At 34.9% G+C, this 13,038-nt stretch overlaps 1 long non-coding RNA gene across 1 annotated transcript in view; it reads right to left on the minus strand.

Moving 5' to 3' along the window:
• Positions 1–2,460: 2,460 nt before the first annotated feature.
• LOC122240399 overlaps positions 2,461–13,038 on the minus strand; it is a 60,813-nt gene continuing 50,235 nt past the window's right edge. Inside the window, exon 3 of the long non-coding RNA XR_006220082.1 lies at positions 2,461–2,528. This is a non-coding gene — a long non-coding RNA (uncharacterized LOC122240399). The remainder of the gene's footprint in view (positions 2,529–13,038) is intronic.

A 13,038-nucleotide genomic window follows, 5' to 3' on the forward strand; every position in this document is an offset into this window, starting at 1 on the left:
GACATCATATTATAGTTTGTTATAGCAGCAGATTAATCCAGACACAGTGCCTGACATCTCTCATCGTGCATGAACAGGAAGCATGAGAGTATTTCCCACAGGTATGATAGTGATATAATGCCAAATTCATCTTTTTTTTAAGTTTATTACTTATTTTAAGAAAGAGAGAAGGGGGAGAGAGTACACCTGCCTGTGCACAAATGGGAGAGGGGCAGACAGAAAGAGAGAGAGAGAGAGAGAGGATCCCAAGCAGGCTCCACATTGTCATTGTAGAGCCAGACACCGGGCTCAATCTCACAAACTGTGAGACCACAACCTGAGCCAAAATCATGACTCAGATGTTTGACTGAGCCACACTGGCACCCCTAAAATTCACCTTCTAATGTGGGAACTATACTTCCTGCATTTAGATTCGCAGACATGATGTATTTCAGACATTTGGTATAAACTCACTGCCATCCTAGAGACCAAACCTTGAGAGCAGGAGCTGTCCCTATTTTCCTCTCTCCTTCACTGAAATAACTCAGTCTTTCCTAATAGCTTTTGGCAATAAAATTTGGCCAGGAATAACTTCTGTTAAGTGGGGAATGGTTAGTTTTCTAAATTTAATAGACTTGGGATTAGAGTTATACTTATCATGCATGCTCTACAAAGTATTTGGAGTCTTAAAAAGCGAGCCACTTAAAAGCTTGGCATTCAATTAATTAACTTCTGAGTTCCCGCAGGGTAAGACTGCTGAAGAAGTCCTAAATCACCCCAAACACAGGAAATCCTTCCAGCTGAGATGGAAAAAAAAAAGAAAAGGATAAACTTTGGACTTTAATTTTTTTGAAATTTAATAGCCAGGGACAAGAGCATTTGATATTAACTTCATTTTTTTTTTTTTACATTTTTTTTGATACCTTGACCTTCAAGAGGACTAAATTTCCTTGAATGTTGATTTCTCCCCAAAGATCAATAATAGGAAGGGGTTCATGGTGCAGATTTGGGGGATCCTGATATTGACACTTCATTATTTGCATCCTGATGTTGTCATATAATGTAATTATAAACTATTGATAGGCTACTTTGGAACAAAATGGCAAGAGAAATAAACATGTAAATAAATTTTTCAGTGTTTATACAAGTGAGACCTAAATGTTAATTTAATATTGAATTTTTTGGTCCAATTTCAGAGCCTTGTGGCAACAAAATTATATTGCCCATCACTGGTCCCAAAAAAATCCCCAAAGAACAGTTGTTTATATAAAGGATGTGGCCTCATGAACGTAGGAGGGAGATTGTCTTTATAAGCTGATGATGCCTTTCCCCCAAAAGAAAAGCCACAACACTGGAAATCCATGGGTTATTAAAATTAAATCCAGTGGGCTAAGAGAACAGGAACAGCTAGAATGTTAGAGGAGTTGAACTTTTCTTCACACTCTTGATGTTTATTTGTATGTGGCAAGAACTCCACTATCATTGTATCTTTTTACTTGTTCCACCACCACACATGATCCATGAGTTGGTAAAAAGAAATTGGGTACATTTAGCCCAGCTACTTGCTGTCTTTTCTCTTTTGGGAGAGAGAATGTGCTCCCTACAGAGAGAATGTACTCCACTCTGCTGTCCCATTCTCTGCAGGAGGAAATTCTGCCACCACCAAAGGACTAGGTGAGAATGTGTTTTAGGTATGTTGAATTAGGCAATGCTGAGATATCAAAATTTCAGTGGCTTCGCATACCGAAATCAGCTTAGATCAGTAGCTCTATAGGGCTACTCATTTCTGCACAATGACTCAGGGATCCAGTTGGCTTACACCTTGCCATGATACTATTTGAACATGTAAACTTCTGGCAGTGTTGCTAAGATGAAGAAAAATCGATTGTATAGTGAATTTAAACACTTTAACCTGGAATTAACATCTGGCATATGTCTAGAACTAGTGACATTATTCAGCTTAACTGCAAAGGGTTCAGGTAATATTGGAGAGAGGATCTGGAGATTTGGTAAGCAGTTGTTATTTCTACTACAGTAGAATTACAATATTCTGGTGAAAATTATTAGCAAACCTATTTGGCCATAAGATATGAACCACGTTTAGCTATATTAAGTTTATCACTAATGATATATTTTTTTATCTCCTGTCTGCTCATTTGTCTTATATTTTAATTGCTTCAGAATTTGGATAAGGTACTGGTATAATTTTTATTGCCACCCCCACTGGCTTCAACAATGAGTACTAAATGACTAGTAGATACAATATAGAATCTCAGAAAAAACAACGAATAATTTAGGCAAAGATTTGGGAAGTAGGTAGAACCTAAACTTGGATTTGAGAGATCAACGAGAATCAGAGTTTTAACGTAGAATTATCAACATTTTTTAGTATCTTTCTATTTCCCTAAGTATAATCAGAAAAAAAAATTCTGAAACTATATCTTTTTAATGAAATAAAAACAAAAGAGATATGGAAAAGCCAATGAATTAATCCAGAGGTTGTGACAGTCTTGAGAGGCAGGTCCTGAAATGTAAGGTTCCTTGCTTCCCTGTAATACAAAAACCATTATTTTTTCTCAGCGGCTTAACAAGGATGTATTGAATATGTCCCAGATACATGCAAATACAGACATATTCCATTGGACAATGTGACAGTGAAGAGGCCTTCAATGAGATCCAACATGTCATTATTTGCTAACATTTTAAGATACTCAGTCGGATTCACTCTGAAACTTCTTCCAAGTACTTTTTCTTGCAAGTACACCAAAAAACTGAACTTTGTCGGCTACTTTGTATGTCATGTTCTGCATTCATTGCCATGGTAGTAATCATCCTAGTAGATCTTCCATGAAACTTGGTAAATGCTAAGATTTCTTCTCTAAAAACTGTTATCATAATCTCCTCACTCTATTTGGCTGTTGTGAGTCTGTAAGTATGCCAAGTATTTTTAATCATAAGTCCAAGCCTATAAAATTCCAAATTTGGTATTCCTTATACTTGTAAACATTAGCTTGATGTTTATGGAGAAAAATCAATGACTCTTCTTCAGTGATTGAGTCTCACCTAAATAAGAGCTATAATTTACTGAAATTCAATTAATGACATTAAACTTTAGTACACGTATTACACAAAAGAGTGAGTTCCTTGATTAAATGTTTACCATCTAATGATGTCCTTCATAATAAGTAGAAGTTAGTTTAGGAGGCAAGATAAATTTTGTTGTATAAGCAGTAATGTTTTGGGTGATTTTATATAAATAATTTGCACTAAGGTTAAATATATACAATATGTTTTACTGTTTCAAATGACTGACTCAGTATTACACAATGAAACAATTACCACAGATCCCAGTCCTGTGTCTGCTCTCCATTAGCCTATTCAGATCCTTTAAATCTATATTCAAATTATTATTATTCTAACTTCATTTGAGAAAACCTGTGCATTGGTCAAATGGCAAGTGACAGAAAATCAATTCAAACTAATGTAAAGAAAAGAAGAGAAGAGAGAAAAAAGAAAGGGAAAGAAAGAAAGGGAGGGAAAGAGAGAGGATGGAAGACAAAAAAATTAATGGCCAACTAAACGGTCTTGGAGTAGATTATGCTTCCTTCGGGCATAAATGGATTCAGATGTTCAAATATTATCAGTCTCCATCTCTCTCTCCCTCTCTCTTTCTTGTTCTCTCTCTCCCCACTAGATTTTCTTGAAAGATAGATATTGTTAGTACAACTCCACTTTATTTTTTTAATATTTTTTTATTTTATTTTTTTTTATTTTGAGTGAGAGAGAGAGAGAGAGAGAAAGAGAGCAACCAGGGGAGGTGCAAAGTGAGGGAGAGAGAGAATCCCAAGCTCTCCACACTGTCAGCATAGAACCCAATATGGGGCTCAAACTCACAAACTGTGAGATAATGATCTGAGACGAAATCAAGCGTCAGACACTTAACCAACTGAACCATCCAGGCACCCCTACCCCAACCTTATTTTTAAAGCTTGAAGTAAATTAAGTCCACAAGAGACTCTGATTGGTCTAGTTTACATCGCATGTTCAAACCTATTATTGTAAACTGAGCGATGGAATACTCTGTCCAGAGACAGCATCACAGACCCACTCTGTTACCAGATTTAACAAAGCAGTGGGATTAAATATGGCTAATAAACTAAAAGTAATATGTAACATTACGGTTTATTTAGTGCCAGTCATATTTCTGCATATGATCTCAAGAATTAAATAACACAATAAACTTGACATATCAGTGCTATTATTATTCTCTTTCACAGGTGAGGAAACTGTGGGACAGAAGGACTGAGAAAGTGACAGAGCAATGAGGAGCAAAACCGAGATACAATTCAGGTATTCTGACCTTATAATACTGTCATTTAATAAACATCATCAAACAATATTGCATGATTTTCAGAGCCTTCTATAAAATTCTTTGTCCAAAAATAATAAGACTCTTAAGAAATCTAAAACTCTGAACCTTAGAGCTCCTACTATTGTCACCTACATTTTTCTAATATATATATATATATAATATTATATATATTTCTAATATTATATATATATATATATATGGGAAAACTTTATATTAATCTCCTGATTTTAACCATAAAAACCACATGGGAAAAAATCCAGTTCCCCAAAGAATAAGAAACATTATACAAATAATTTTCAAAAAGGAAAGTGATTCTCTGAGGCATTCACTGTTAGTTTAGCAGTGTCCGTACCCGGCAACGCTCTAGCAGCTCAGCTAGACAACACTGGCACCCTTTGGATTCTCATCACATGTGGAAGAGAATGTATCAGGAGAATTCTGAAAACCTTTTTGAAGAAACTCCCTTTATTTGATCCCAAATCCACATTCTGGGTGGTTATTTGCTTTCATCCTCCAACACAATCTCTTTTATTTTCTTCTCCCTCAACCCTCACCAAGAAGAGAATGATATCTCTTTGAGATTACATTTGAAGCTGAAAGTATATGGTTGTGTATTTCCTTATGGAAAAATTAACAGCGTATAGAAGATGAATTCTTCACGAAGGTGCTGTCACTTATAGCAATCTAAGTTGATGAAAAAAGTAAGAAAAAAAGAGGAAAAAGATAAGAGGAAGAAACCTCTAAATTGTGTGTGTGTATGAGTTGCCTGGTCTTCCATATGCATTATAGCAATTCCAATAGCATCTTTTGTGCCATTCTTTAAAAAATCAGTCTCTGTAGATAAAGATACCAAAAAAACACCCTAGTTTTCTTCTGTTTTTAATTTAAATTCCAGTTAGTTAACATCCAGTGTACTATTGTTTTCAGGTGTACAACATAGTGATACAACACTTATATACATACTCTGTGCTCATCACAAGGGAGCTCCTTAATCCCTCTCCTATTTCCCCCATCCCCCTACCCACCTCCCTCGGGTAACCATCAGTTTGTTCTCTGTAGTTGAGAGTCTGTTCCTTGGTATGCCTGTTCCTCTCTCTTTTGTTTCCCTTTGCTCATTTGTTTTGTTTCTGAAATTCCACATATGAGTGAAATCATATGGTATTTTTATCATGTAAATAATTATATTTATATAGCAAATATTTATGTATATTATATATGAAATATAAACAAGACTAAAAATGTATATTATATATTTTTGTATAAGAAATATTTATATATATTATATATGTACATATTTATAAATCTTTCCATACATACAAATCTTTTCATAAAATAAATAAAATTGACAGTTTATAAACACGGTGCTATGGACTGAATTGTATTGTCCCAAAATTCACATGCTGTAGCCTTAACCCCCAAAGGGACTGAATCTGGAAGCAGGGTTTTTAGGATGAAATTAAGGTTAAATGAAGTCATAATTGTGGGGTTCTTATCAGATAAGACTGTGGCCTTAAAAGAAGACTGAGTTCCCTCCCTCCCTCTCTCTCTGTCTCTCTCTCTCTTTCTACCATGTGAGGGCAAAGGGAAGAGGTAGCCGTTTCAAGCCAGAAAGAATGATCTCCCTAGAAACCAAATCTGCTGGCAACTTGACCTTGGGCTTCCCAGTCTCCAGAACTGTGAAAAATAAATTTCTACTTTTGAAACCACCAAGTCTATATAGTATTTTGTTATGGCGGCTCAAGTAGACTAAGAATATATGTATGCACATATAATACTAGTAAAAATGGTCAACATTTATTAAATGCCTACCAAATGCCCAACATGCTATTTTAAGCCAGTTATATGCATAATTGTATTTACTTTTCACAACAATTTTATGCATTATGTATTATTATCATATCAAGGTCATATATTAAGTAATTTCTGGTATTCAGAGTAGAGCTATGATATATAGTATAGCCAAGATTTAAACTCACATTAGATAGATAAGTTCAAGATTAACTAACCATAGGTAGAAAAAAATGGGAGCAAACTATTCATCATAAAAAAAAAATATTCCTTTAAACTATAAATGAAATGCATTGCAGAAACTGAGGCACAGAGAAAAGATGTTTTAAGTGTATTTTAAAAATCAGCCCTAGATGTCACCTTGCAAATTAATTGAAAACTATAAAATTGGTGGTTAGATATATTTTTAAAGAACACAGTTATGTTTCCTTTTGAAATTTATTTTACTAACTAATTACCAACCTACTTCAGTGCTTTACTTAGAAGCAGCTCAATGCTTTTACAAGAAAGTGCCTACCATTTCAGGAAAAATGTAAGTGTTGGGTATTAAATAAATGTTAAAAATTATCCTAAGTATCATGGCTTCTATTTTTAGCATGTAAACAGATTTCTTCTGCATAACGTTAAACTGAACACAACTTTCTTATCATCTGATTTTCTTATTTAAAGAATTTACTGAGTTCTTATACTTTTAGACTGAATTCTCTTTTGCACTGTATAAAAATATTATATTCATTATTCTAAAAGCTCCTTTTCGATGAATTTTTCTATTTCAAATACATACATACACACATGCAACCACACTTAACATTATCAAAAAATTTTTAATGTTGAAAATCTATTTGGCATTTATATTATAGGGAAAGATTAATAATGTGAGTATACCACACATAAAAAATTTCCAAATAATTAACTATATAGTCAGCTCTCAAATATTTACACTAATACTGGAATACATTGTTCAGCTAATTAAATATGCTGAACAAATTTTATGAGGTTTAAAAATATGTTTGGTTTTTTATGATATGAAATGTGCTTTAAATTTAAATTCATATTACCAGTTATCACTTGAGATCTAAAGAGGTTAATAAAATCAAAGAAACACACCTTTAAGGAACAGATATATTCATTTTCAACTGGAAGCTGACATATTTTTAATTGTATTTTCTTACCATGAAAAATCATATCAGCAGGATCGATTTTAGCTGTTTATGAAGAAAACTCAAAATAATATTGGCTTTTAAAAAGACATGGAAAGTACTAGCCATAAAAACTTATAAATTGGACACCAAAAAAATTTAATGACTTCTACTCATTGAAATCTATCACTAAGAAGATAAACAAGTGAACCACAGACTGGGGAAAATGTATTCACAATACATGCATCTGACAAATAATTGAGAGAGAGAGAGAGAGAGAGAATATATATATACACACACACATACAGACACATATACAGAGAGAGAGAAAGAGACAGAGAAACAGAGAACATATATATATATATATATATATATATATATATATATATATATATATATTTGTCACTGCCCATGACTCTACACATATTCTTATCATGGGCCACACATGTGCACTGTGTAAAGATCTACCTAATGGAAGGATTTTCCCTTGCAATAGTCTTTCAAGGCCATCCCCTGAGTGAGACTATTGTCCAGCTCTCCATTTTTAACTTGCCCCCAGGTACCAAGCGAACCTGTATGTAAAGCTCAGGAATTTTTCTTCTCTATCAGCTGCTTGCAAGAATTCCTCCAATGACTGTGGATGTGAGCTGAGAAATGGGATCAGACAATGGTGGTAGATAATGTGGGTGTCTGGGCTACCTGTTTATGCAGTTGGAGTGTGTCACTGAGTCTTGCTCATGTTCAATCTTGCTCATGTTCAAGTGCTCAGTACTTTCATCTTCTGATAGATTGGCACTGGTTTTGCTTGACCTTACAACTTGGTAGGTTTCCCATGTCTCATGATGGACAATCCTAGAAGTCACTTGATGGCTCATGGTCTGGTACAGAGACTCTATACCAGTGTGCAGGGGCATTTCAAAAACTATCTTTCAAAAGGCATGTAATTATCCACTGTATTTAGCATGACCTTCTTCTAGAACTCTAGGAAGTTTTTGTGATTCTCCAGCTGGCTCTTCCCATAGACTCAACAGAACATGTTCTCCCACCACCATCCTCTCAATATCATAGGGCCTGTTACAGCGTTTTTACTGTTTTCTTTTTCCACATTGGTTCCTCTTGTTTAGGTTTTTAGTGTCAGGCACTGTATTTGAAAAATTGTTGGTAGAAACAATTTGGATCCTAAAATTATGTTATCTTCCTCCAGAAAGGATTAAAGTGAACTTCTAGTCTCCTAGGGGCACGAACCCACCAGGATCATCTTAACCCAATTTCAGAGATTAAGATCACTCAAAGCTAAGCTGAAATTCCCTACAAGGACCTCTCTGCTTCCACTTTATCTTTACATCCAGAGTGCAGCCCTTAGACGTTCTCATGTGTACATAGCTGGGTCCAGGACTCTAATATCTGTCTTCATATCTATGTATAGCTGTTGAAAGCTCCTCTGAGTACCTCTAGTGCCTGATACGTAGTATGCACTCAATATATGTTTGTTCAATGAGTGAATGTATGAATGATTGAATGATGAACACTTAAGTATCAATAATGATGAGTGTGATTAATAAGCATGACCGACCAAAAAGACAATTGGTTCAAAATGTGTTTATGTGTGTGTGCCTGTACATGCATGCATATTCAATCTTCACAATATATGACAATATGGTAGTTAACATTATTACATTTTATGATAAGGCAACCTCAACAAAGAAAATATGTGAGTGAACTGTCATGAAAGTAGCAATTGCCTCTGGGGATGTTTATTTTCTGAATAACTCCTGCTTACCCCTTACTACATCCAAAGACTCAAGCCTCTCCTACCATAAAGCACGTACACATTTCACTAAGAGTTCTTAATAGTACAGGAATAAAAATAAGAGTCATTGGAATATTTATATAATTATCTATAAATATTGATTTTACCCATTGTATGCATTCACTACAAACACAATACCTCAAAAAACTAAATGCAACACCATATTTTTATCTTTTAATGAAATAAAAAAGAACAGGGAGAAAACTTAATGTGCTTCAATATGAATATTAACACTTTTTTTATTTAAAAAAATTTTTAGTGTTCATTTATTTTTGAAAGAGATCATGCAAGACACAGCGCGAGCAAGGGAGGGGCATAGAGAGAGGGAGACACAGAATCTCAAGCAAGCTCCAGGCTCTGGATTGTCAGCACAGAACCCGATGAGGGGCTCAAACTCACAAACCAGGAGATCATGACCTCAGCTGAAGTTGGATGCTTAAATGACTGAGCCACCCAGGCTCCCCAGAATATTAACACTTTTTAGTCTCACTGTCCCTAAACTTAATGATGACACATGAGAATTGTAATATGAATATTCCATTTATCACATGCAGTAACTTCAAGTAGAAATCAATAATCAAAATAATAAAATTATCAATCTTTTAAAAGTCACTGTTTTAAGACAAATTCTGCTTTCCTATAAAATGACAACTTTTAGTCTATAAACTCTGCATATATCTGAAATTAATCAGTTCTATCTGATAAAATGAAAGTATAAATAACCTTTCTCTTAGCATGATTCTATCAAGCAGTGAGGTTAATGCTTTGAGATGTTTTCACATTCTTCTCATTAAAAAATAAAATTGCATAAATTGTCCCAACTTTTATTTAAGTTCTGTATAATTGACATGCAATTACTTGAGGAGGTCCATGGCAGCATATTTGACAAAATATTAGGCCACTTCTGTCTTCTGGAAATGCATGCTGAACCTAATAGAATCACTTCATCTATCAGGGCCTCCATTTTCCACCTTTAAATGTTGTTTTTGGACTAAATGGTTTCCCAAGGCCTGTGTACAAACCTGATACTTACTAGCTGGAAATTTTTATTAAAAATTCAGACTCAAAGACCTATCCTGGAATACTCAATCAGAATCTCAAAACCTGGAGTTTAGGAAATTCTCTGGTTGATTTCTGTTGTGCAGTCAAGTTTGAAAATCACTGGACTGAATGAGCTTTAAGGCATCTCTCACAGTTCTAACATTCAGTGATTCTGTTTTTTATGTTAGATAGAGAATATTATGTCAAAATCAATTTTCACATTTTCTGCAAGATAAGATATTTGTCTATCCCCACATATACAATATGGTGTGAGCAAGTTCAATTATGTTTGAAAAGATTGAATTCACACAAGCAATGAGTTTGGGGTTTCAAGGAAGGCAGTTTTTGTTATTGTTCCTCCCTCTCTCTCCTTTAGTTTATTGACTTCACATCAGCACAGTAATCTAGTAACTTAATCTCAGCTGCTCAATAAATATTTGCTGACTAGATGTAATTAACTTCCAGGTAAAGTCCATACAGAGTGCAAACACAGCTTTACATATGCACAACACAAATATCTCATAACTTATGAAAAACCCACAAAAATGAAACTTGGTGGAAGAACCAGCCTTTCTTTCACAGCCTCTTCTATGCATCCTTATCCTCCTAATATGCTTTCAACCATTTACTTTCATGGAAGTAAAACAAAATTGAAAGACTAGAAGGAAAGACACAGGGTTCCAATCCAAGATCTGTCACCTATTAGTCATGGGGCCTACGGTAAGCTATTTCCCTCTCTGAGACTCATTGCATTCATTTACAAAATAAAAAAAAAAAGTATTTCCTCACTTATTAAATAAGGAAAATAGTATTTCTTTACTGAATTGTTATGATCACTAAATGAGACACTACATTAATAATGGTCAGAATAAAACCTGGCACATATAAAGTACTCAATACTAGCTGTCTTATTTTCCTCACTGATTTTTATGAAAATCTTTGTACATTAAACTTAAACAGTGGACCATTATTTGAAAGATAAGTAATGTTTATAATTTCCAGCTATCATTTTCATTTGTTTTACTAAAACATATGACATTGTGTGATTGTTAGTCATTTTAGGCTCCATCAACACATTCTCCTATTTTGAAGAATCCTAAAATGAGAGAAAGACAGTGTGATTTTCCAGGGCCAAAGTGGCCAGTGGTGGGAATCAAAGATGTTTCTATTGTTGGAATCATTGCCATACCTTGAGTTCTGGCCATAAGTGTCAGTATATCCTAATGGTGAGACTCTGAATCCAGACTTCTTGATTTGGAATCCAGACTTTAGCATTTACTAGCTATACTAACTTGAGCAAGCTACCTAAATTGCTAGATTCAACATGGGAATACCAACATCTTTGCCAAGGGTACAACTGATGGTTTGAATTCTGTAATTTCTTGAAGAGTCAAGGTCACACTATATTCTATGTAGCATTGAGGGAAAGGGAAATGACACTCTCTTTAACTCACCGATATTTACTTTTTTCATGAGTTACGAAGCAGCACTGCTTGTGTCCAGAGTCCCATAAATTATGTCAAGGAATAAATTAACTAATTTTTCCCTCTAAAGAGTCTGAAAACCAATCTATTAGGCAACAAAAAATATGATACATGCTACAACATGAATAAACTTCAAAAACACTATGCTCAGTGAAAAAAGTCAAATACCAAAGACCACATATGATATAATTCACTTACATAAAATGTCCAAAAAAATTAGTGGTTGCCTAGGCCTGGGCCGAGGGGATCAGGGATGACTATAAATGGGCACAAGGTTTGTTTTTTGAGGTGAGGGATACATTCTAAAATTAGATTGTAATGATGGTTGTACAATTCTGAAAATAGAAATAGATCATTGAATGATACACTTAAAATGAATGAATTTTATGGGATATGAGTAATATCTCAAAAAAGCTGCTAAAAGAACAATAGAAAAAAATCCAAAGAGCTTATTTTGTCAAACACTCCTGGAAAAATACCACAACAGGGACAATGGTATGTAATGTTCAATTACATATAGAGTTCAAAGATAAGAGGCAGACTGAGTTGTAAAGCAAGAATGACTAACTATGAGCACATGAGAAAGTGACCCACTTGGAGCACCCAGAAATAACTTTAGGTGGGCATTGGTGGAATTGTATGTCCTGAGCAAGACTAAGGATGTGAAAATAGGAAATGTCAGTGACTCTAACTTTGTAAATCCAACGAGTTTTTTTAACATCACTTCTTTAATATAGACTTTTAAGGTTATAAAGTTCCCTCTAACAGTTTCCACAAGTTTTGATATGTTGTACCTGTCTGCATTATCATTCAGTTCCAAGAATTTTTGCATTACCATTTTATTTTTCAACATCCCATTGGCCAAAGCAAGTCACATGGCTGTGCCTGAGCTCAATAGGGTGGGGAAGTAAATTCTTCCCGTAAGGGTGGGCACGAATGAATATTTCCTGTATAAATTCTAATTGACTACATTTCTGAATGGCAAGTATAGATGGAATTCCAAGTGGAAAAAAAGGAGGGCACCAAACTGTGATATTTTGAAAACTTATAATCAGCTCAAAATGACTGAAAAGGACTGCAAGGATGGTGGTAGAGATAAGCAAGGCCATTGTGCTCTTTCAAATATGTTGAGTACATCAGTGACAATTGCTTTGCATCTATTTTCTCAGAATTGGAAGTAAGACTAGACTATTGAATGTCTTTGCAAAATCTAAACAATAAGCTGGCACATTTCCAAAGAATTTTAAAAATAATTCACAAGGGGCGCCTGGGTGGCTCAGTCGGTTAAGCGGCCGACTTCGGCTCAGGTCATGATCTCACGGTCCGTGGGTTGGAGCCCCGCGTGGGGCTCTGTGCTGACAGCTCAGAGCCTGGAGCCTGCCTCTGATTCTGTGTCTCCCTCTCTCTGACCCTCCCCCGTTCATG

The sequence above is a fragment of the Panthera tigris genome, chromosome B4 (assembly GCF_018350195.1).
Source record: "Panthera tigris isolate Pti1 chromosome B4, P.tigris_Pti1_mat1.1, whole genome shotgun sequence".
NCBI classification, from domain to species: Eukaryota; Metazoa; Chordata; class Mammalia; order Carnivora; family Felidae; genus Panthera; species Panthera tigris.